Consider the following 22,782-nt stretch of genomic DNA (forward strand, 5'->3'; position numbering starts at 1 on the left):
GTCTACTTTCAACCAATGGCCACTAAGGAAGACATCGAGAACCTCAACAGAACAATTGAAAGATTGTCTGACATGATGCAGACACTCACCACTAGAGTCAGCACGGTGGAACAAGACAATCAAAACAATGTCACTACTGCTGCAGTGGACAAGATTAAGGAACAGATGAGCAAGATTTCTGAAGAGTTCACTTATGTGGAACAGCCTGTCACCTCTTCGTCCATAAGAGACAAGCTTCCTGAGAAGTTTTCCACTACTGACATTCCCAAATTCAAGCCTACTAATAATCCGCTTTTCCATTTGAAGGCTTTTCTGCGACTATGGCTCTTAAGGGAGTAGATGTGACACTCTTCCCTACGGTGTTCCCTCTTTCCTTGGAGCATGCCTGTCAACAGTGGTTCTATTCTTTGGAATCCAAACATGTCGCGACCTGGGAGGATGTTGCTGAAAGCTTTATGAATCGTTACAAATGTAACATTCAGGCCAAGACTTCTGAACGTGAACTCTCCATTCTCAAACAGAAAGAGAATGAAGGCTTCACCACTTACTTAAGCAGGTGGAGAGAAACAGTTGCATTCCTGGTGGATCCCCCCAAGGAGAAAGAAATGGTTCGCTTGTTCATTGCCAATCTGACTCATAAGTACAAGTAACACTTGAAGTTTCTGCCTCTGAGTACCTTTGAAGCTATATACGATATTGGAATCAATATCGAGGATGAACTAATGAAGTCTGTTGGTAGCAACAATAATAACAGCACTTGGAAAAACAAGAAGAACGACACTCCTTCTTCTTCGTCTTCTAAGCCCAATAATGCTACCAACAATATCAATATCAATGATGTGCTAGCCCTTAATGCTCCTCCTCAAAGATTCCAAAGGCAAAGGAGGGTTTACACGCCTTTGGGAATGACTTATGATGTTGCTTATGACCGTTTGCATGGTCAAGGACTGATTATGCCAATCGGACCATTTCCAAAACCTCGGCCAGAGAATAGGACCGCTAGCTTTGACCCCAATGCTTATTGCAAGTTTTATCAAGGCAAGGGTCATAATACTGAGAAGTATTGGAGGATGAAGGATGCAATCCAAGACCTGATCGATGCTAATCAACTTCCTGTCCCTCCAGGGGGCAAGAAGCCTAACATTCAAACAGGTCCTCTTTCTGATGCTTTGACTATCATGGGAGATGAAGCCTCCTTTGATCCGTCGATACTCATTCAACCTGTGAATGAACCTCTGCCGGAAGTTGTATTTATCTCAAGTACTGAAGAAGTGAATGGAATTTGGGATAGTGATGATGAAGACGTCTATCTCAAGGATATAGCATGTTCATCTCTTGGTACAAGTGAAGATGTTTGGGAGGACTTTGAGGTCAAGGTTCTTACTAGAAGTGGACGGTTGCAACAACCTAATCCACCTCCACCTCCACAACAATCACATCCGATAGTTGATCCCATCGACCCTGTGAACATCGATGTGGTCAAACAACTGCAAAAGACCAAGGTGTAGATGAATGTATGGAAGCTTTTGGCCACTTCCCATGAGCATCGAAAGGCTGTGATGAATGCTCTTGTGAAGATAGGAGTTGATGATGACATGACTACTAGCAATCTGATTTCGTTTTTTGAAAAGGATCTGCCCCCGGAAGGGGACCAACATAATAAGGCCTTACAACTCACTTTGGTGTGTAGGCAGATGAATGTTCCTATGAGCCTGGTTGATAATGGCTCTGCAACCAATGTGTGTCCACTCCGTACTGCAAAGAAGCTGGGCATAAAGAATGAAGAATTGACTCCCTCCACTCAAGGGATTCGCGCTTATGATAATACTCGCCGTCAAGCCGTGGGTACTATCATACTGAATATAACTATTGGGGCCATTGAACGTCGCACCAAATTTCAGGTGGTGGACATTAAGGCCTCTTTCAATCTAATGTTAGGACGCCCTTGGCTTCATGAGCTAAAGGCGATTCCGTCATCGCTGCACCAGAAAGTGAAAGCCATAGTTGGAGGGGTTCCGATTACTATTAATGCTTCTCCTATGCGCATTCAAGTTATTAATACTCATATCGTCCATGTTGAACATGACGAAGAAGATAAAGATCTTTGGGGGTTTTCACTTGATGATGTTCTCGTGATTGAAGAGGAGGAAAATTGCCATCTCGACTTCGATCCCTATTCAAACACCAATATCAATGCCATTCTGAAGAAGCAAGGTCATTTCCCTGGAATGACCCTTGGACTCAAGAAGAAAATGGCTGAATCTTAGGGCCATCCTGGTGCACTCAAGAAAGATACTTTTGGCTTGGGATTCAAGCCAACAAAAGAAGATCTGAAACAAGCTTTACTGAAGATGAAGGCTTGAAATAATGCTCGAATCACAAAGACGGAAATGGCCATGGATCCATATCCGTTCACCCTCAATGGCCAGTACATCAAAGAAGGGGAAGACTTCCCATGCTATGAATTCCCTGAGCCATTCGTCCATGATGGGATCCGTGAACCAGGATTCGAGGTGTTCCTCGATTGTGACTTCGTTGATGAAGACGAAGGGCTCTTCACAACCGAGAAGCCAGCTAGCCCGAACTCTGATGATCTAGGAATCAACCTACTTTTTGGAATGGAGAAGAATGAGTCTAAGCCGGTCCGCAATGACAACTCCGAACTCGTTCAAGATGTCATAGCAAACAAGGATTTTGACCCCTCCGAGTTAATCGTCCAAGATGACAACATTTCAAGGGGATGGCGCAAGACATTGAGGATCACTACGCCGAGTGGAGAGAAGTTGGAAATAACCACTGGCGAGGGTCCTATGTTTGATGAGTCTGAGTCGTCTGGGTCCGAGTCCGAGTCTGAGTCTAAGTCTGTAGACGAGTCCTTAGAGTCTGAGGCCGACCCTCTTTCTGCTATAGAGTTCAACCCTGAGTCTCTTGTTGAGTCCTCTCTTTCTAGTCCTAATAATTCCGGTGAGGTCCCAGCCGACCTTGCCTCTCTTGATGTATTAGCCAATGAATTCAATAAAATGAGTACCTTTGCTTACGATGAGTGTCATTCCCCTAGCCCTGATCAATATTGCTTTGCTAATGATAAAAATGACAAAGAAATAATGGAAGAACACGAAAATAAAACAGCAGTTATCGAAGATACAGAAACAGTTAATATTTCCAATGATACGACTGTTAAAGAAGTAAAAATTGGATTAACACTAAGTCAAGATGAACTCAAAGAGCTAATTAACTTGCTTAGTGAATTTGTTGATGTATTTTCTTGGTCGTACCAAGACATGCCAGGAATTGACAGGGATATAGCTCAGCATACGATACCACTCATTCCAGGTATGAAGCCTATCAAACAAAAGCTACGCCGTATGAAACCCGATGTGGCTCTCAAAATTAAGGAAGAAATCAAGAAGCAGTTGGCCGCAGGTTTCATCATAGTATCCAAATATCTAGAATGGATAGAAAATGTGGTTCTAGTTCCAAAGAAGGATGGAAGGGTCAGAATGTGTGTTGATTACAGGGATCTCAATAAAGCAAGCCCAAAAGATGGATTCCCTCTACCTCACATTGACATTTTGGTCGATAATACAGCAAACCATGCACTCCTATCATTCATGGAAGGTTACACTACGTGAAAAAACGAATTTGGCACCGGTTCAAACCCAGCCTAAGGCACCGGTTTGAACCGGTGCCAATGTGGGGGGTGCCAAAAACCCAATTTTTAGCACCGGTTCAAAACCGATGCCATAGGGTCAAATAGGCACCGGTTAATCGGTGCCATAACTTCTCTTCATGTAGTTTTTTTTTTAATTTTTTTTTAGTTTGCTTTATCCACATACACACATAATATTTTATTCACTTAAATGAAATGAATATTGATCAAAATATATCATTAAATAAGAAATATAATCAGAAACATATAACAAGCTTGAATACGAAATATATTGATGATTAAATTGTTATTTTACAATACAAAAAAATAAAATAAATTACAACGTCAAAATCCAGGAAAAAAAAATTTTAACATTGAAGAAAAAAAAAATTACACATCGAAGAAACAAAAATTACAACATTGAAATCAAAATTCCAAAAGCAACACCTTGATTCTTCACCTGCATCAATTAAAACACCGACATTAATAAACTCACTGTAAACTAATATTACGAAAATTAAGATTCAAACCCAGAAAAAAAATTGAAATTCAAACCCAGAAAAAAAATAAAGATTCAAACCTAGAAAAAAATTTAAGATTCAAACCTAGAAAAAAAATTAAGATTCAAACCCAGAAAAAAAATTAAAATCGCAAAAAAATTAAATCGAAAAAAAATTAAATCGAAAAATACCAAGAAATAAAAAGAAAACCAGAAATGGAAATACATTGAAATCGAAAAAAATTTGAAATCGAAAAAACCCAGATAAAAAATAAAAATTTAAAAACCTAGAAATCGAAAAACAAAAAAACAAAATTGAAAACAAAATATATTAAAATCGAATAAACAAAAACAAAAATCGAAAAAAAATATTACAGAAATCGAAAAATAAAATATCAAAATCGAAAACAAAATATATAAAAATCGAATAAACAAAAACCGAAAAAAAAATCAAAATTGAAAACGGAAAAAAAATAACCCAGAAATCGAAAAACAAAAAATCAAAATCGAAAACAAAATGTATTCAATCAAAATCGAAAACAAAATGTATTAAAATCAAAATTGAAAAAAATAAATCAAAATCAAACCGGTTCGTGGTGTTGCATGTGCTCGTGGTGGTCTCTGTGGTGGTGTTCGTGGTGGTCTTCGTGGTGGGCTTGAAGGAGAAGGAAAAGGAGACGTGGTAGTGAAAGGGAAGGAGGAGGAGATGAGAAGGGAAGGAGGAGATGAGAAAATCTGGCGAATGATGAGCGAAAGAGGAGGAGATGAGTGGTTAATGATGAGCGAAAGAGGAGGAGAGGAGAAGAGGAGAGAGAAAGAGAAGGAGAGAAGAGGAGGGAGAAGCGGCGAGATGAGTGTTAGTTTTGGGGGGGGTTATATATGGGAGGGTTTTTTTTTTTTAATTATAATAATGTTAAACCGGTTTTTTTTTATTGAGGAGCGGTTCAATTGGCACCGGTTCAATTGGCACCGGTTCAAACCGGTGCCCTTTTAGTTTTTGGCACCAGTTTGGTCTGAACCAGTGCCTTTTATATTTGTGTAAAATGGCGCCCAAATTTGGGCCGGTTTAGGGCATCGGTTTAGCCTGAACCGGTGCCTTTATGGGGGTGCCTTATTGTATTTTTCTACTAGTGTTACGCCGGATATAATCAGGTATTGATGGCTGAAGAAGACATGGAGAAAACCACATTCATCATGCAATGGGGTACATATTGCTATACGGTAATGCCATTCGGGTTGAAAAACGCGGGTGCCACCTACCAAAGAGCAGCTACAGCATTGTTACATGACATGATGCACAAAGAGGTGGAGGTCTATGTCGATGATATGATCGTTAAGTCTAAAGATCGCCCAGGCCATATTATTGCACTTCGCAAGTTCTTTGAAAGACTCCGTAAGTACAACATGAGATTAAATCCAGCAAAATGTGCATTCGGAGTCACGTCAGGAAAATTACTTGGGTACGTGATCAGTTCTCGAGGGATTGAAATAGATCCTACAAAAGTAAAGGCGATCATGGCCATGCCACCACCCAAAAATGAGAAGGAAATTCGAGGTTTCATTAGAAGGTTGCAGTATATAAGTAGGTTCATATCAAAGCTCACAGCGATATGTGAACCTATATTCAAGAAGCTCAAGAAAAATGTCCCAGTCACATGGGATGACGATTGTCAAAAGGCTTTCGACAAAATCAAAGAGTATTTGGCAAACCCACCCGTGCTAGCGCCAGCAATACCTGACTTTCCTCTTCGACTCTACCTTACGGTCACAAGAGAAACAATAGGGGTGATGCTAGCACAAGAGATCGAAAGCAAGGAGAATGCAATCTATTACTTGAGCAAGAAACTTCAAGTGTATGAGACGCGAACACACCACTAGAGAAGTTGTGTCTCGCACTTGTATAGGCTGCATAGAAACTAAGACATTACATGCTCACTCATACAGTGCATGTCGTGTCCAAAATGGATCCTCTCAAATACTTGTTCGAAAAAGCAACACTCAATGGCAGATTATCAAGGTGGATAGTCAATCTTTCTCAGTTTGACTTGAGATTTGTGCCACAAAAAGGCATCAAAGGTTCTGCGGTTTCTGACTTCTTAGCGGACTTTCCGCTAGAAAAAGTTGAAAAAAAGAAGAAGATGAGTACGATTTCCCTGACGAAGATTTACTCATGACTGAAGATGATAGCTGGACACTCTATTTCGATGGAGCTTCAAACCAAAAAGGATGTGGTGTAGGAGTCTTGCTCATATCACCCAATGAAGAGCACATCCCAATTTCCATGAAACTCGACTTTGATGTCACCAACAATGCCGCAGAATATAAAGCATGCATTTTGGGGTTAGAAACAGCTGTCGCCTTGGGAATTAAGAAACTCAGAATCTATGGTGATTCTTCACTCATCATTAACCAAATCTCCAAGAGATGGAAAGTGAGAAGTGAAAGTCTCGCTACGTATCAAGCTCATTTAGAAACTCTCACGGAGCAACTAGATGAAGTGGAATATACGTATTTTCCAAGAGAAGAAAACCAATTCGCCGATGCACTAGCTAAATTAGCATCAACGGTGCGAATTCCAACTGATACAATCAGAATGCCACTGACCATAGAAAGAAGATATGAGCCGGCTTATGTTCACGCACTGGACAATGAACGAGAACCACAAGAAGAAGATGAAGAGCCATGGTATACAGACATCCTTAATTATGTGACAAGAGGAGAATACCCTTCTTATACTGATAAAAGGGCACGCCGTCCTTTGAGGCTCCTGACCTCACATTATGTGCTCATTAGGGGAGAACTCCACAAGAGAACTGCAACGGGAAGAAATCTCTTATGCATAGCCAAGTGAGAAGCACATAAAACCATGGAAAACCTTCATGCCGGTATATGTGGAACATACATGAATGCAAAGATGTTAGTCCACTTGGAGAGAGATTGTTACGAATACGTCAAGAAATGTATGAAGTGTCAAGTCTACGCAAATTTATAGCATGTTCCACCTTCTCTTCTCTACACATATACTTCTCCATGGCCTTTCTCCACTTGGGGCATCGACATCATTGGAAAAATAACACCACCAGGACAAGGAGGGCATGAATTCATTCTCGTAGAAATCGACTATTTCACCAAATGGGCCGAAGCGGCCTCATATGCTAAGCTGACGGCGAAACATGTAGCTCAATTCATTGAGAAAAATATCATATTCCGCTATGGGGTACCACATGAGATGATCAGTGATAATGGAACACAATTCCAAGCCGAATGCGCGGAATTATTACAGAAATATCATATCAAGCATCACAGATCATCGCCTTACAGACCACAAACAAACGGTGCAGTCGAATCGGCCAACAAAAATGTGAAAACTATCATCGAAAAGATGACAGAAAATTACAAGGATTGGCCAAGTAAGCTACATTTCGCCCTTTGGGGTTATCGAACCTCTGTTCGTACATCAACGGGGGCTACCCCTTTCACGTTGGTCTATGGAGTTGAGGCTGTACAACCAATCGAGCTCGAAATCCCTTCTCTTCAAATTGGATTGGAAAGCCAACTAGATGAAGTCGACTAGATTAGAGCAAGATACGACGAACTGATCTTACTTGATGAAAAACGCTTGGCAGCTTTGCATCATGTACAAACCTACCAACAGCGTATGGTGCGACATTTTAATAAAAAAGTCAAGACCAGGAATATCAAAGAGGGTGACCTAGTGCTCAAGGCACTTTGTAAAAATGTGTTAGATCCAAGAGGAAAATTCAGACCGAATTGGTCAGGCCCATACATTGTTAAAGCCATCCTGTCTGGCGGAAGGGCACAATTAGTAGACATGGATGGTAACGGCTTCCATAATTTAACCAACTTGGATCAACTCAAGAAATTCTATGTCTAGTCGCATGGGTTCATGACCCAATAGAGCTACGTTTGGCCTGATTCCTTTTTAGGATACGTAGGCAACCCCTCAAGGGGGCCCGACCACTTTAAAAAATAAAAATCCTCCCTCTGTTGATCAAGTATGTGCGTCAGTTCAGCATTGCGTCACGACAAAAAAAGGGGAATTGCCGCGACATGGGACATTCCACCGTGTCACGGCACGGCGGCCCTAAGCGACAAAAAAAAAAAGGAAATTGCCGTGACGTGGGAATTTGTAACGTGTCACGGGATTTTTCACCGTTGACACGGTGGAATTTCACTTTTTTCCGTTTTTTTAATGACGCATTCGTTGCGAATTCATTGTTTGTTCGAGTTTTTTTTTTTTTATTTTCGTTCTTCCATTGCGTCCGACTCCTTGAATCGGATAAATAAATAATAAATAAAAGTTATTGTAATTTTTATTTTTAAGGCTGAAATAAATATGCTATTATTATTAAAATAAATGCGACTACAAGTATTGGCATCATATGCCTTATTTTAAATAAAAATTATAAATCATAAAAAGCAAAGCACTATTGATCTAATCTTTCTTCACTTTAGGAATATCCTTCTCTTGGTCAATTAGGTCGGCCTTCACCATTAATGTGTCTTTCGTAGCCCGAACCGTCACACCCCTAGTCGAACTTTGACCCCTTTCACCTTTCTTGATTTTTTTCGGTTTTTTCTCCCTATAAACTATCTTTTCTTTACCCTTTCCTTTCACATAATTCTTCTTTCTTGGCATTATAGGAGTCTTAAACTCATTCCCTGTGTTCTTGGACCTAGACGATCTTTAGGAGGAGCTTTCTTATTTCCAAGACGACTCTTCACATCAGACTTGCGTGATCCAAATCGTTCCCTCCTACTTCTAGGGTTCAACCATGCCTTGTATGCACTAGATAAAGGAGGAGGAGCTTGGTCACTTGCAGAAACGGTCCACAAAGGTCTTCCAATCCAATAAGTCTCATACTTGTGAACGTTACTTTCATGCAACGATACTTCACGAGGACTATCGTTATAGCGTGGAATTACTTGTTCAAGTCCATACTGCCGCATTAGTCGAGCAGAGCAATAAAAGGTCAGTTTTGAGATACTAGGAACACGGCAATATGGAGTATCATTCGTGCTAACCATCCTAGTAAGCCTCCACCAAGGCACCACCCAACGAATGGAAAATTCCCTCTTTGCAAAGAAATTTTTCCAATATCCATACGACATGTTCGCAGAGTAATTCTTTTTCCTGCGGACTAGGTCGTTAGGGCCATATTTTTCAACATCGTTGGGGGCTTCAAATAATTCTAAACGCTCCATCAACCAAATCTGCAAAACAAAAAAAAAGAGAAAAGGAGAAAAATCAGTCGAAAAAAAAATTGCAGATTCCCGTGACACGGCAGGTTTCACCGTGTCACGGCAGACACCCATCGTGACACGGTGCCTGTTTTGTGTCACGGGGGCTACTCGGAACGTATTTTTACCTGCAGCAGTACCAGGGAGCCCTTCCTGATGGCTTTCCGGTCATCTTTTGCTTCGTCAAGGCCACGAAATGTTTCTCCAAGGCACGTCGGCATAGGAGATCTTCCGAATTCGACATGTTCAAGCACAGACACTAGACAAGCATGTCCTACCCTACCGTTTGCAAATAAAAGCTTGCTAAACATGCAAAAAATATATGCCCTTCTACGATATACATGATAAGACTCAGAGATAGGGCGATTAAAATATAAATTTGCAAGTTTTTCTAAGTCTACCTCATTACCACACACAATTCTATTTAAATCTGGATCTGTTAGATTCAAAATCTTGGTAATAATATTCACGTAGGGTAGGCATGGAAATAAGATTTCTAGCAGGAAATCCAAAGATTGCACCAAATTCCTCCGGCAGGGGACAGATTTCATCATAATCAAATTTAAAACAGTGTGTTTCTGGACTCCAATAATCTAATGCTGCCCTAAGAAAATCATGTTCAATAGCTACATGTCGTAGGGCTAGCAAACCCCTGACATGAAATAATTCTAACTCTCTTTTTTCAGCATTGGTCAAAGAATAAGACCAGTCGCGCAATGTATTATCAAAATTCTGAGACATGATTATTGAAATATGAAATTCTAAATTATTTTGTGTTTCGTAATTATGCATATCATGAGTAAACTGGTCTTATTTTATAGCAAAAGCGCTCGAAACTGCCCAGAAATAATCTTTTCATACGCGTAAAACACACCGCTGAGTAATACGCGTACCGTGACACGGGAAGTTCCACCGTGTCACCGGAACTTTTGCCGCGACATGGCAAGTTCTGCCGTGACAAAGTGTATAGTGCCGTGTCACGACACCTCACGCGTTTTCTTTTTACATCTTTTCCCGTATCTATCCGGATTTTTTATAGTATTTTATCTTCACCGTTTATCTTTCAGTTTTATGAGAGTTTTATTTCTAATAAAATTCTCAACTTTTTTATCTCTATTATTATTTTTATTATCTTTATTTATTTATTCATCACTTTAATAATTTATTTCTTTATCATTTTATTTATTTTTGCTTGTCTTTTTATTTCCTTTTCTTTTGGAAGGTAATTTTATTTATTTATTTATTTATTCATCACTTTAATATTTTATTTCTTTATCATTTTATTTATTTTTGCTTGTCTTTTTATTTCTTTTTCTTTTGGGGAAGGTCGGTACCCTCCATTAATCCACTTAATTTTTTTGTCGTGTCATTAATAAATACACGATCACACACAATGAGTTTCAAGCACACACTAACACACAATAATAAATACATAAACTATGAATAATATACAAAAGAGTCATAATAAATAAACATGTCAAGTGTCACCATAGTATGTACAAATAAAAACCCTCGGTCAAAAGTCTCTAGAGCTAGAATCAGTATCATCTCCACCCTGCGAATTTGGAAACGGTGAGCCAAAGAGTCCCTCCATCATCCGAGTACGGGGAGTAGTGTCCCTACCAGTCCCTGTGACCCCAACGGTAGTTAAACTTAAGGCAGAACCCGTCCAGCCGGAAAACGGTGTAGACTGGCTCAAAGACACAGGAATCGTCGGTGAAGGCATCGTCCCATACATCGGAAACTGAGAACAAGCCTGACACCGGTGTAGGAATCCCGGACAATGGAGCTGAAAATGAACCAGGATCCAAGGGAGTCAAAACAGACCCAAGTTCAGGCTGTGGAGGCTGTGAAAACGACTGACGCTGCCCCGGACTCTGGCCCGAAAAGCGCTGGGAAGACTGAGGCTGCTGCCACTGAGCCTCCTAAAACGGCTGAGTAGTCTGAGGCTCTCGCTGAGAATGAGAACGCCGGTGAATCTCAGGAGATCGTCTACCACGACCAAGCTCCTTCTCGTCCGAGCCTCTGTGCCTCGAGCGCGAGCAGGAACTCCGTTGCTCCTGAAAGATACAAAATCAAAAGGTGTCAACAGTGCAAAATAAAACAAATGGTAGAAGTAAAAAAAAATGAATGATACCTCAAGAACGTCGCTAGAGCTCCGACAACTCGCACCACGCCGAAGCTTGATGATGCAATACTTCAGGGCGTCAACCAGCTTCATGAGTCCCATCATCTCCGGGCGGTTAGGCAGAGGATAAAGCAAAGAAAAGTCAGTAACAAGCGGTGTTAAAAGGATGAATAATGCATCAAAAAAACTTACCGGCTCAAAGACCTTGGGCAGAGACTCCTGCGCCTGTCTGTAACCCTCGAGCGCGTCAGCAATATGGTCCTCGGTAATACCAATCGGCCCTGGATAGCGAACAAACTGAGAAGGAATCTCGATCCTCCCCACAGGGCGAATAGTCGTCTAAAAAAATGATCGAATAATCAAGTTATTCGACTATTTAAAACAGAAACTAGTAACGAAGATCCTCAAAAGAAATCATACCTCAGGAAGACGGGGTGGAGGAGCCAGAGAGGGAAGCAAGTCCCGTGCATAGTCACTCTCCATGTGTACAAGCTCTTACCATGGAAAAGTATAGCGCTCTCCCCTGTTTATCAACTCTCTGATCAAGCGTGAGTCCAGCATCGACTCTAGTGGAGACGAGGGCACCACAAAGCGATCGCCGCTATGCTGACGAATGACTCGCTCCCCCAAATACCAGACAAAGAGTCCGGTACCAACCAAAATGGTGCGGTGCGCTGAAAGACGCAAGGCCTCAGGTAGATCAGTCGTCCCGGCCCAAGGACGATATTGGACATCAATGGCAACCTGAAAACCATAAAAAGTTGGCGTGAAACAACAGAAACAACGTCAGAAGGAAAATAACAGGTAACAAAACTAATCCTTACGCAAACAAAAGAGGTGCCTCGGCGTAGTAGCCCACACAGTGCAGGGACGGACTCCACCCGCGACTCTCCTCGATCACACCAGCTGGCCCCGACAGGGAAATCATGGACCGCTCCACGACGCCGACGAGGAGCCAAGCCTGGGAAGTACTCGTAGAACCATAGCTGCGATGAAAAGTAATCTTTAGCACATGAGTCGAACAAGTTAAAGTGAAACAAAAGGGAAATGGTCATCACCTCTACGACTCTCCACAGACCATAGACGGTGATGGGAGACTCGTCATTCAGCTGCCGACTGCCATGACGTAGCGATAAGAGAAGATCGGCGTATCCAAGGCTGGCCCAGCTATAGGATCCTATCTCATGGATCCTGACCAAAGTGGGGAGGTAGCAAAGGAGTACGCGTGAACTCCTATTAGGAGAAAGGGTCATAGAGATCAGGATCAGGATGAAGATCCGCACTCGCTGCTCAGCCGACGTATCCTCCATGTCGAAACCACGAGCTAAAACCGAAGCCAGCTCTGATCGTCCGCTCCTAGGACCACCTCGAGACACTGGTCGGGTCCTGATGTGCTGAACGATCGGACCTAGCAAATCAGGTTCCTCAGCCGATCCCCAAAACAGATCAGACATCTAAGCTACAGCCCGGTCGGTGAAGCGCAGCCCGCTAATCATACTGAAGTCTAGAGGGGTCACCGTCATCTCCCCCCAAGCAAAATGAAAAGTGTTGGTAGTATCCCTGAAATACTCTAACAATGCGCGAACGACCATCGCACTGCAACCCCGGGGGCTGCGAAACCCTACAACCGCCGTATAGAAATCTACTAAACCAGCCGATTCCCATAGGGCGTTCGTAGCAAGATCCCTCGTAATGATCTGGTGAAGTCGAGGGATTAAATCGCCGGCTCCAGAACCATGGTGGCGAAGCGTGCCATCCACTATGTCGGAGAGTGGGCGATGAGAAACATGGTTTTCACGGCAGAAAACCAACTAGTCTGGAGTCCACGGAGGTGGAACCCACCTACCTCTACTCGTGGATGCCCGAGGCTCGGACTCTAAAGCATCGTCGTCCATACCCTCAAGAATAGTGGGAGTGTCCTCCCAAAAAGCCCGACGCCGGCCGTGGGTAGAAAGATCGCAATCTCGTCGCCCAGGCATGCTATTATAAAAATCTAAATGCTTAGCATCATTTCCTAGGACATTTAATTCAAGTTGCATTTTTAAAAATAAAGATCTAAATACTTGGAATCATTTCATAAGTTATTTAGTTATTTATCGAATTATACGCTAAATTCTTACCTCCAGGCTAAAAATTGGCAAAATTATGGTATTTAGTTTCTCCATGACAAACTAATACTACAGTTCTCCTAGCCGCATGATACTATGTTCTCCATGACAATATAGTACATACACAAAATATGTTTCGAAGTTTCACAAAAACAATGAATCAACACATCATGAAATATTTCACAAGGTTTACCACCATTTCAAGTACAAAGAAGTAACATGAACATCATTCACAAAGTAGTACCCAAAAATGGTGATTTGCTCTATTCTCCATCAAATCATGCAATTTTTTTTGTCTCAAATTTCTCACAAACACATATACATACATATATAAGTAAAATCATGGCAAGAATTTCAACATAAAACCTCAAAATCAAAAATCCCCAAATTGATTTTTAAGGGTTTTTCAGGAAATTACTTACTTGAAGCAAATTTGAGACACAAATTAAGAAGAACTTACATAGATCCTTGTAGAGGTTCGAATACGAGGAATATGGCAAAAATTTGGAGCGAATTCGGTGGAAAATCGAGCAGCAAAAGCTCGAAAAAAAAAATAAAAAAAACTTCGGCCACCAGCAGACCGCCGCGACACGGTCAAATAAAGCCGTGACACGGCGAGGCTGTCCCGTGTCACGGTGAGCTTAAGAGGAGGCGGAGCTCCGGTGACTGTGACGGCAACCTTAGGCGGTAAACAGCAACATCAACAGCAGTAGGCAGCAGCGAATAACAACAGCAGCAAGTTGCAGAAAAAAAAGGGAGGAAGCAAACTGCCGCGACACGGTGGTGAAAGCCGGCTGACGGGAAGAAAAACCAAGCGCCGGTGAGCAGTCGACGAGGCACGACAAACCAAAAAAAATTTAGCTGTTTGGATGAGAATCGGACGAGGAAAAGAATGAGCAAAATGGGAAAGTGTTTGGTATTTAAAACATAAAAATCCCGTGCAACGGACTCCGTTCCCACGTAACGGTCAGATTTTTGTGTGGTGCACAAGCTTTGACCGGTCAAAGATGCTTTTTTGACCGTTTTTTCAGCCACTTGATTCCCGCGACACGGGACCCCTTTGCTGTGTCACGGGAAGCAGCTCCGCGTGACGGGGGGCCCTTGCCGTGTCACGGGAATGTTTTTTGTGACACGGCGGTTTTTGTACAGTTATTTGCGAATATTCTGACATTTTGGCTAAGGTTGTACGATTTTTTTTTGCATAAATTGGACGGTTACTTTCGCTGGAATTACGCGGAAAATTGTAATTGATACTTAAAGGGGACTAAAATTACCATTTTACCCCTAGCAAGCATCAAAGTCTATTTTTCGGAATTTTAAGCACCTAATATGCTCGGATAATAGACTTAAAATTGTGAATCATCTGCGGCCCACGTTCGGGGATAATCGAACCATCATACACTTAAAAATTTCAGCAACCATCATACACTTACAAATTTCAGCAATCATCAGCTTTCCTCAGGCTTGGAAAGCATTATCGGTGGATTTTTCTTCAAGTATAGAAAACCGCCAAGTCGGCTTTCCTCAGGCTTGGAAAGCATTATCGGTGGATTTTTCTTCAAGTATAGAAAACCGCCAAGTTGGCTTTCCTCGGACTTGGAAAGCGTTAACGGTGGATTTTTCTTCAAGTATAGAAAACCGCCAAGTCGGCTTTCCTCAGGCTTGGAAAGCATTATCGGTGGATTTTTTCTTCAAGTATAGAAAACCGCCAAGTCGGCTTTCCTCTGGCATGGAAAACGTTATCGGTGGATTTTTTCTTCAAGTATAGAAAACCGCCAAATTCCTTTGTCGGCTTTCCTCAAGTATGGAAGGCATTATCGGTGAAATTCTTCAAGCATAGAATGACACAAAATTCATACGTCGACTTTCCTCAAGCATGGAAAGTGTCATCCGGTAGGTTTCTTCAGGCTTAGAAAACTACCAAATTCTTCAGTCGGTTTTCCCTAAGCATGGAAAGCGTTTCAACAAATGTCACTCGGTGGATTCCTTCAAGCTTAGGAAGCTGCCAAATCTGTTTGTCACCAATACACTGGTGTCAGATACGTATTCTATCCTTTTACTCTTTTATCTGTAGAACTAACATTTTTCTGCAGGTATCGGCGTATATAGAGTGATTTAGGATCGCAGAACGTCTTAAATCATTCTCCGTCCCTATCGGTTACTTTGACTATCATTTTCGAAACTGACGTTTCTACAAACCCAGTCAAAGTGGGTGCTTCTGTAGACATCTAAAAATGTCTCTCCAAAACCAAACCCGATGATGAACAACCTTTCACCGCCACTATTAGTCGGGTTCAGTATTTAATCCCGAGAGTGCTTAAAAATTCGTATTTGATTAAATCCATATTTTTGAATAGTCCATGGATTAGTCTTGATGTTTGGTAAAAGCATAGTTTTAGCCCAAACTTATTATTTAATTTTAGCCCAAACCTTTTTTATTTTATTGTTTTATTATTTATTTTTGGCCCAAACCTTTTATTTATTTTTATTTAATTATTTTCTTATTTTAGCCCAAATAATAATAAGTCAGAAAAGGCCCGAAATTATTAATCGACACTTAAAATGCCGAATAAAATTAGGGTTAAAAATGTATTTAGACGGAAAAACAGGCTGGAATTTCCCGCGCCACGGCAGGTACCTACCGTGTCACGGGAATCCTTCCCGTCTGACGGTGGGATTTCACGTGACACGGGAAGTCTTCCATGACACGGGACATTCCGTGTCTTTTCCGCGTAAACCCTTAACGCGTTTTTTATCCCGTTTTCTGAAAATTTCCCGCGTCACACCAAAAATGTACCGTGACACGGGAAAGTGTGCCGTCTGACGGTGGGATTTCCCGTGTCACGATACAGTTTGCTGTGTCACAGGATACTTTTTTAGGGTTTTTATCATTTTAGGGTTCCGTGTGCTCCCTCAGCACATTTTCCCTATAAATACCCCCTCATTTCTGATGTACGGGGCACCGAGTAATTCTCTGATTTAATTTTATCTTTTCTATGCTTTAGCCTAAACACTAGCCTACCCTTTTCTACTTCAAAATTCCTTCTTCAAGTACTCAAAGGAGTCCATACTTTACTCGTGGTTCTATCCTTAAGCCAAGGCGTGAAAGGTAGAACTGTTTGAGGGTTTGGCCCCAAATCTACCTTACTTTATTTAATTTAATTTAATTATTGTTTTATTATTTCCTTGAAGTTACTAACTCGTTAATTATTTTGTAGTTGCAAACAAACAGAATCAAAGTAAGGATCATGCTCCTTTTATTCCTATTGTTTTTCTAACGATTTTATGTTGTTGGAATTGTGGTTAAATTGGTTTTGATGTTAATGTTGTTGTATTATTTTTATTGATCACTATATTGCATGTTTAAAGGGAATATGTAATTGGAAATCACGACTAATAAGATAATTTGGACAACCGGTTTAGGTTCCTTTTTAATCTTGTTGTTTAATCAAGTGATCACGATATTTTAGAATTATGTGTGCATTAATATTCAACCAATTTAGTTAAATAATAGTTTGGAGCAAATTGAATATTTTTTTTGTATGCCTTTGAGATCGCAGGAATCACTTTTCACTATAAGAATCGAGTAGAGGCCAATACGGGCAAATGTGACTCCATGACTCACTTCGTACCATCATCCCCGATCCTCCTTTCGTGGTTCCGAACCATCTGGAGTTAGTAATCTCATGGATTATGAATGGGGTGTAACCTTCACGGGTCAATTGTTGTTGCCTATCGTTTTCCCTTTTCATGGTTGCCTTATAATGATCCGTGAACGGTTTACAAGTTCCTTAAAAACTTGTAGGCGACTCCCTACTTTATTTGTCCCTAATCGTTGTCCCTAATCGTAATGTCAATTCCTACTTCCTATGAGTGCCAAGCATATTCACAACATGCTTTAACGTAGGCGCACTTCGAGTGACGCCTACAAAAAGCAATTAAATTTCTTCAAGAAAGAGCACCAAGTCAACAAATTGAAGACACATAAACTTTTACTTACAGTTAAGAAAGGTGAAATCTTGTAATTATTATAAAATTACATGAGTAATTTAATTGATAGGTATAATTATCAAATTAATTGAATAATTAGAGTGTAATTTGCTATTTAGGTTGTGCAATTTGAAAGATATGATATTTGACTTTGTTTTTATGGGGTTTTTTTTTTAAAAAAAAATTGTTTAATTTTTTTGATGTTGCCAAGATTAAGATATTGTAAACATTTAATTACCAAAAATGTTAATTAACGTTGTTCATGAAATCTTGACGAGATGAATGAATTTGGTTTTGATACTTGTATCTTTGTATGTAGATGTATGATGATAGACATGAGGTTGCTAGTACGAATAAATTGTTGTCAAATGCTAATCACTCGAGAAAAATTTGGTAAAATTAAGGCCAAGAGGTGGTAAGAAGCAACTAAATAGGTCCACAAGTGAACACCCTACTGAGATTAGCCCAAATGATATTTCCCCTATACGTCATGATGTAGAGACATAAGTTGTTCCACATACTGTTTCACCTATATTCGAAGATGATGCCATATCTTCATCCTCTTTTGATGATGACTCGGCTGAAGATGAAAATTATAAGATGGATCCAAGAGAATTGAAAGAGGCATACCTAGATGAAGAAGGACAATGCAACAAATATCGTAAGGTGAAAGAGCTTGGTGGAACACAAGTGATTGAACACTTGGGGCAGGTTAATGAGGAGGGTGGAAATGATGTTAATGAGGAATATCATTATGATTCTGAGAACTCAATTCAGTGGGATGAAATTCTAGCCGAGGAGTTACAATATGATGATGATGAGATGATTGCAACTAGAGAAGAGGTGCTTGAAACTAGAAGGGTTCAATTAGCATCTAAATGGCCTGATAATGATACCGAAAGGATTCATTATAAATTTGATGATAATATTCCACAAGTCGAAGGGGTCAATGAAGAAAATGTTGATAATGAGGAGATACAACCTGGAAGTGAAAGTGGACATTTAGCAGGGGGGAGTGGGAAATGGCCAGCCTATTAGACAACCTTTGAAGGTGGGTATGAATCTGATCAAAGAGATTTAGATAATGAGGATCCACTACCATCATCTAAAGACGAAGATAGAAATGATACTCATGTTTAAAAGAGAAGAAAGAAGGTTTCTTATCCTACATTCAATGAGAAGATAAACATGAAAAGTGTGGAGTTATTTGTTGGATTGAGATTCACTTCACGAGAAATTTTTAAAGAAGTCATTCTTGCATATTCAATTCAACAACACAAAGACTTGGTCTACCTTAAAAATGACAAAAAGTCCATTAGTGTAGGTTGTGCACAATGTAGGTGGGAAATCACCTCTGGGCCTGACCTCGAAGACCATACCGGGTGGCAAATCAAGTCCAAGTAACTAGTTCATGAATGGTGCACCAGGACCTTTGAAAATAGACTTATAACTGTGAATTGGTTAGTTAAGGAATATTTAGACAAAATACTGAGAAATCCACTTATTAAAGTTGTTGAGATCAAGGCTGATATGAGAGCAAGATATGACATTGTTGTAGGCTTGAGACAATGTCAAAGATCAAAAGGAAGAGCTCTAAATGCTGTACAAAGTTTGATGAATAAACAATATGTTATTTTAAAACCATACTTGAATGAATTGGTGAAATCAAAACTCGGAACCACATGTGTTTTGAAAATTGTTGAAGCTGAGCCCGGACAGCCAAAGCAGTTTCTCAGGTTCTATATGTGTTTTACAGCATTGAAGAAGAGCTTTATAGAGACTTGTAGACTTACAATTGGAGTTGATGGATGTTTTTTAAAGCATGCTTGTGGTGGCCAATTACTCTGTGCAGTTGGGAGAGATGGAAATAACCATATGTTCCATGTTGGGTGGGATCTGGTTGAGAGGAAAACTACTAGTACTTGGGAATGTTTCTTGAAGCTAATATATGAGGATTTGAAAATGGAAGAAGGTGATGGTTGTACAGTAATTTCTGACCAACGAAAGGTATGTAAATATGACTTCTCTTTTTTTTTGTTATGATAATGTATGATCTATAACTTAAACTCATTCTCATTTTCAGGGGCTGGTGAATGCAATACACAACATTTGTCCGAATATAGAACATAGACAATGTGCAACACATATACACTAATTGGAGGAAGAATCACAAGGGTAAGCAATTGGATAAACAATTTTGGAAATGTGTTAAATCAACTAGCCCTGGTGAGTACGAAGCTTATTTGGCAAAATTGAAGGTAATGTCAAAACAAGCACATTTGGATTTTAGAGCAAGAAACACCGAAACATTTTGCAAGTCTAAATTCAAAATTCACTCTTCTTGTGATGTAGTTGACAATAACATCGCAGAAACCTTTAATACTTTTATTCTTCTAGCTAGGTATAAACCCATAGTAACTATGCTAGAGGATATTAGGCTTACATTAATGGAAAGAATGAGGGCAAAAAAAAAAAAAAAAGTCTCGTGAACACATTTGTTGCTGGAATTGCACCTAGGATTAGTCAAAAGTTACAGGAGTCTTATGATGAGCAGAATAAATGTGACTGTAGATGGAATGGTGAAGACTCTCAAACAGGGTTTGAAGTAATCCACAGAGGAGTTGGTCATGCTGTTAACCTTCAAAAAAGAACTTGCAGTTGTAGATCTTGGGATTTAACAGGCATACCATGTGCTCATGCTATGAGTGCAATATTATACACGAAACACCAACCTGAAGATTACTTAGCACATTGGTATAACGCTGCAACTTATGAGAAAACATATCATAATCTGTTGCAACCAGTTCTAGGGAGTACATTTTGGAATCAAGAAGGAGAAGGTTTAGTGTTGCCACCTGACATCATCAACAAAGGTCCTGGAAAAAGGAAAACTGTCAGAATAAAAGATGTAGATGAGCCTATTAAGGAGAATAATAAATACAACAGAAAGGGGATGCCAAACAAGTGCTTAAATCATAGAGAACCTGGACATTACAAAAATAAATGTCCATAACCTGCCCAACCTAATTGGGTAAGGAAAAGTAATATATATGTATATATAGTGTATTTTTTTAACCTTAATATATTCATAATATGCTTACTTACACAAGTAATATCATATTATGTTCCTCCTAGGAAAATGGTTCAAGTGCAGGTGCAAAAACATGGGCAAGAGGAAGGAAAAAAATGAGGAAATAACATAGTAGGAAGAAGTATACCAGATCTGATTCAAAACAATGTTCAAACCCCATTAGACTATGCTAACCAAACTAGAAAAGGGAAAGGAAGATCACAACACTCTTCTAGCACTGGTGATGGGTCTACCACAATGCCATGGATGGAAGCAAGAGCAGCAACAACCAAAGGGAGAGGAAAGAAGGGAAGAGGAGCACCACTTGGGGTTGGTATTTTGTATGGAGATGGGGGCCAAGTTTCCTTCAGTGGCTCTGAATATACACCACCAATTGTCCTAAGTGAAGCCCAAATTCCATCTCAACCAACTAATTAACAAGCTGCCAGGATTGAAAACTTGTTGTTTAAGTGTTTAATTTTGGCCAATAGTGCAGTTGGTGTTGGTGTTTTGTTGTTTTAAAATACTGCAAGTCCATTTTTTAGGAGATTCCATTATTGTAATTGGTTGTGTGTGTCCTTATTTTGCTGTAGTACTTATTGCATGTGGTCATATTTTGAAGAACAAGATTCTAGCTTTTTAATTTAATGACAGACCTTTTTTGAACCACTCAAATTTATATTTTAATCTTTTTTTTCCATTTGTCTTTCATAATATGTATATATATGTATGTGTGTGATTTTATTATTGTACCTCTATTACAGTAATTTAATTGTAGGCATCATATAAATATTTAACTAATAATGTCTTAGATTCTCAAAAGCTAAAATAAAAGAAGCCAAAAGAGAAGGAGTACAGGAAAACGAGTAGTTGGGGAATTAATTAATGGAAAATAATTAAGAGGGAAAAAAGAGATAAAATATATGATAAGAAGGGTATGAGACTGTAGACACCCAAATATGTCTTCCCAAAACCAAACCCAGTGATGAGTACCTTTCACGTCGAATCATAATCGAATGAAGCGAAAGTGTGGAAAGTCTAGTGTTGCGCATAGTTTTAATTTTTTTTCTCTTCTCTCTGTTTTTGAAAACTTATTTTAAGAAAACAGCCAATATTGTTTGGTTGGTCCATGATATGGGTCCAATAATGGTTTAGTTGGATGGGGCATGACAATACCTTTCCAACGATATATTATAAGCCCAATTTCGATGAATATTGAGAAAGTTATGGTCAATTTACTAAACTGGGCCCGGTTAGAACCTTATGTACGGCCCAATGATCTAGAGGAGGGCCTAATATGATTTATCATTCCTAATGCAATTAGTTAGGCATGGTTTTAGTCTTCTAGATTCTTTTAGAAGGTTCTTTTCATTCCTAATTCAATTTGCATTGATAAATTGACTTTTGTTGACTTTTCACAGTTTTAATTAAAATCAAAAAGCATTTTCGAGGAAAAGATCTGATTTTATCCTCCAGTACGGCAAACTTATCTGATTTTCAAAAACGCGTCAAAAAGAGGACTAGCATATGACACCAGGCGTTGGCGCCTGGAACTAGGCCTGGCGCCTGGCGCTAGTGTTGGCGCCTGGTGCCAATTAGCCAAGGTTGGCGCCAGCTCTGTTTCGGTTGCGCCAAGCGTCTGTTTTGTAAAATTATCTTTTTGGCTGATTTCTCTATAAATAATGACGTAAAAACTCCGTTTTCATTCACCTACAATCAGTTTTCAATTCTCTTTCATTCTCTATAATCATTCTCTAATTCTCCTTAAGATTTCCCTAATCAATTCATCTTTCTTTTTCTCTTTAAACTAACTTTTACATACAAAATTCCGCATTCGCAAGATCTAGAAACACCTAGCCATATTCGAATTTGCCTTCGCCCTAGACGTGAATGGTTTAATTTCTGAGGGTTTGGTCCCAAATCTCTCTTCAATTATTTAATTTGATTGTTTGTTTATTATTTTCCTTGAAGTTACTAACACGTGCATTTTGTTATTAGAAAGAGGTACGAGGCATCAAAATAAATGCTTTAATGGTTTTTATTGATGTTATGATGTAGAAATAATGCTTAGATTGT

General features: G+C 39.8%; 2 long non-coding RNA genes across 2 annotated transcripts; both read right to left on the reverse strand.

Moving 5' to 3' along the window:
- Positions 1–3,915: 3,915 nt before the first annotated feature.
- On the reverse strand, positions 3,916–4,881 carry LOC110719078. Its single transcript, XR_002511019.1, has 2 exons — positions 4,736–4,881; positions 3,916–4,109 (listed from the first exon to the last, which is right to left on the reverse strand). It is a non-coding gene; the product is annotated as an uncharacterized LOC110719078 (long non-coding RNA).
- A 15,064-nt stretch (positions 4,882–19,945) lies between these two features.
- LOC110719079 lies at positions 19,946–21,480 on the reverse strand. The gene is made up of 2 exons (XR_002511020.1): positions 20,855–21,480; positions 19,946–20,512 (listed from the first exon to the last, which is right to left on the reverse strand). It is a non-coding gene; the product is annotated as an uncharacterized LOC110719079 (long non-coding RNA).
- Positions 21,481–22,782: the final 1,302 nt, after the last annotated feature.

The sequence above is a fragment of the Chenopodium quinoa genome, unplaced genomic scaffold (genome assembly GCF_001683475.1).
Source record: "Chenopodium quinoa cultivar QQ74 unplaced genomic scaffold, ASM168347v1, whole genome shotgun sequence".
In the NCBI taxonomy this organism is placed as follows: Eukaryota; Viridiplantae; Streptophyta; class Magnoliopsida; order Caryophyllales; family Amaranthaceae; genus Chenopodium; species Chenopodium quinoa.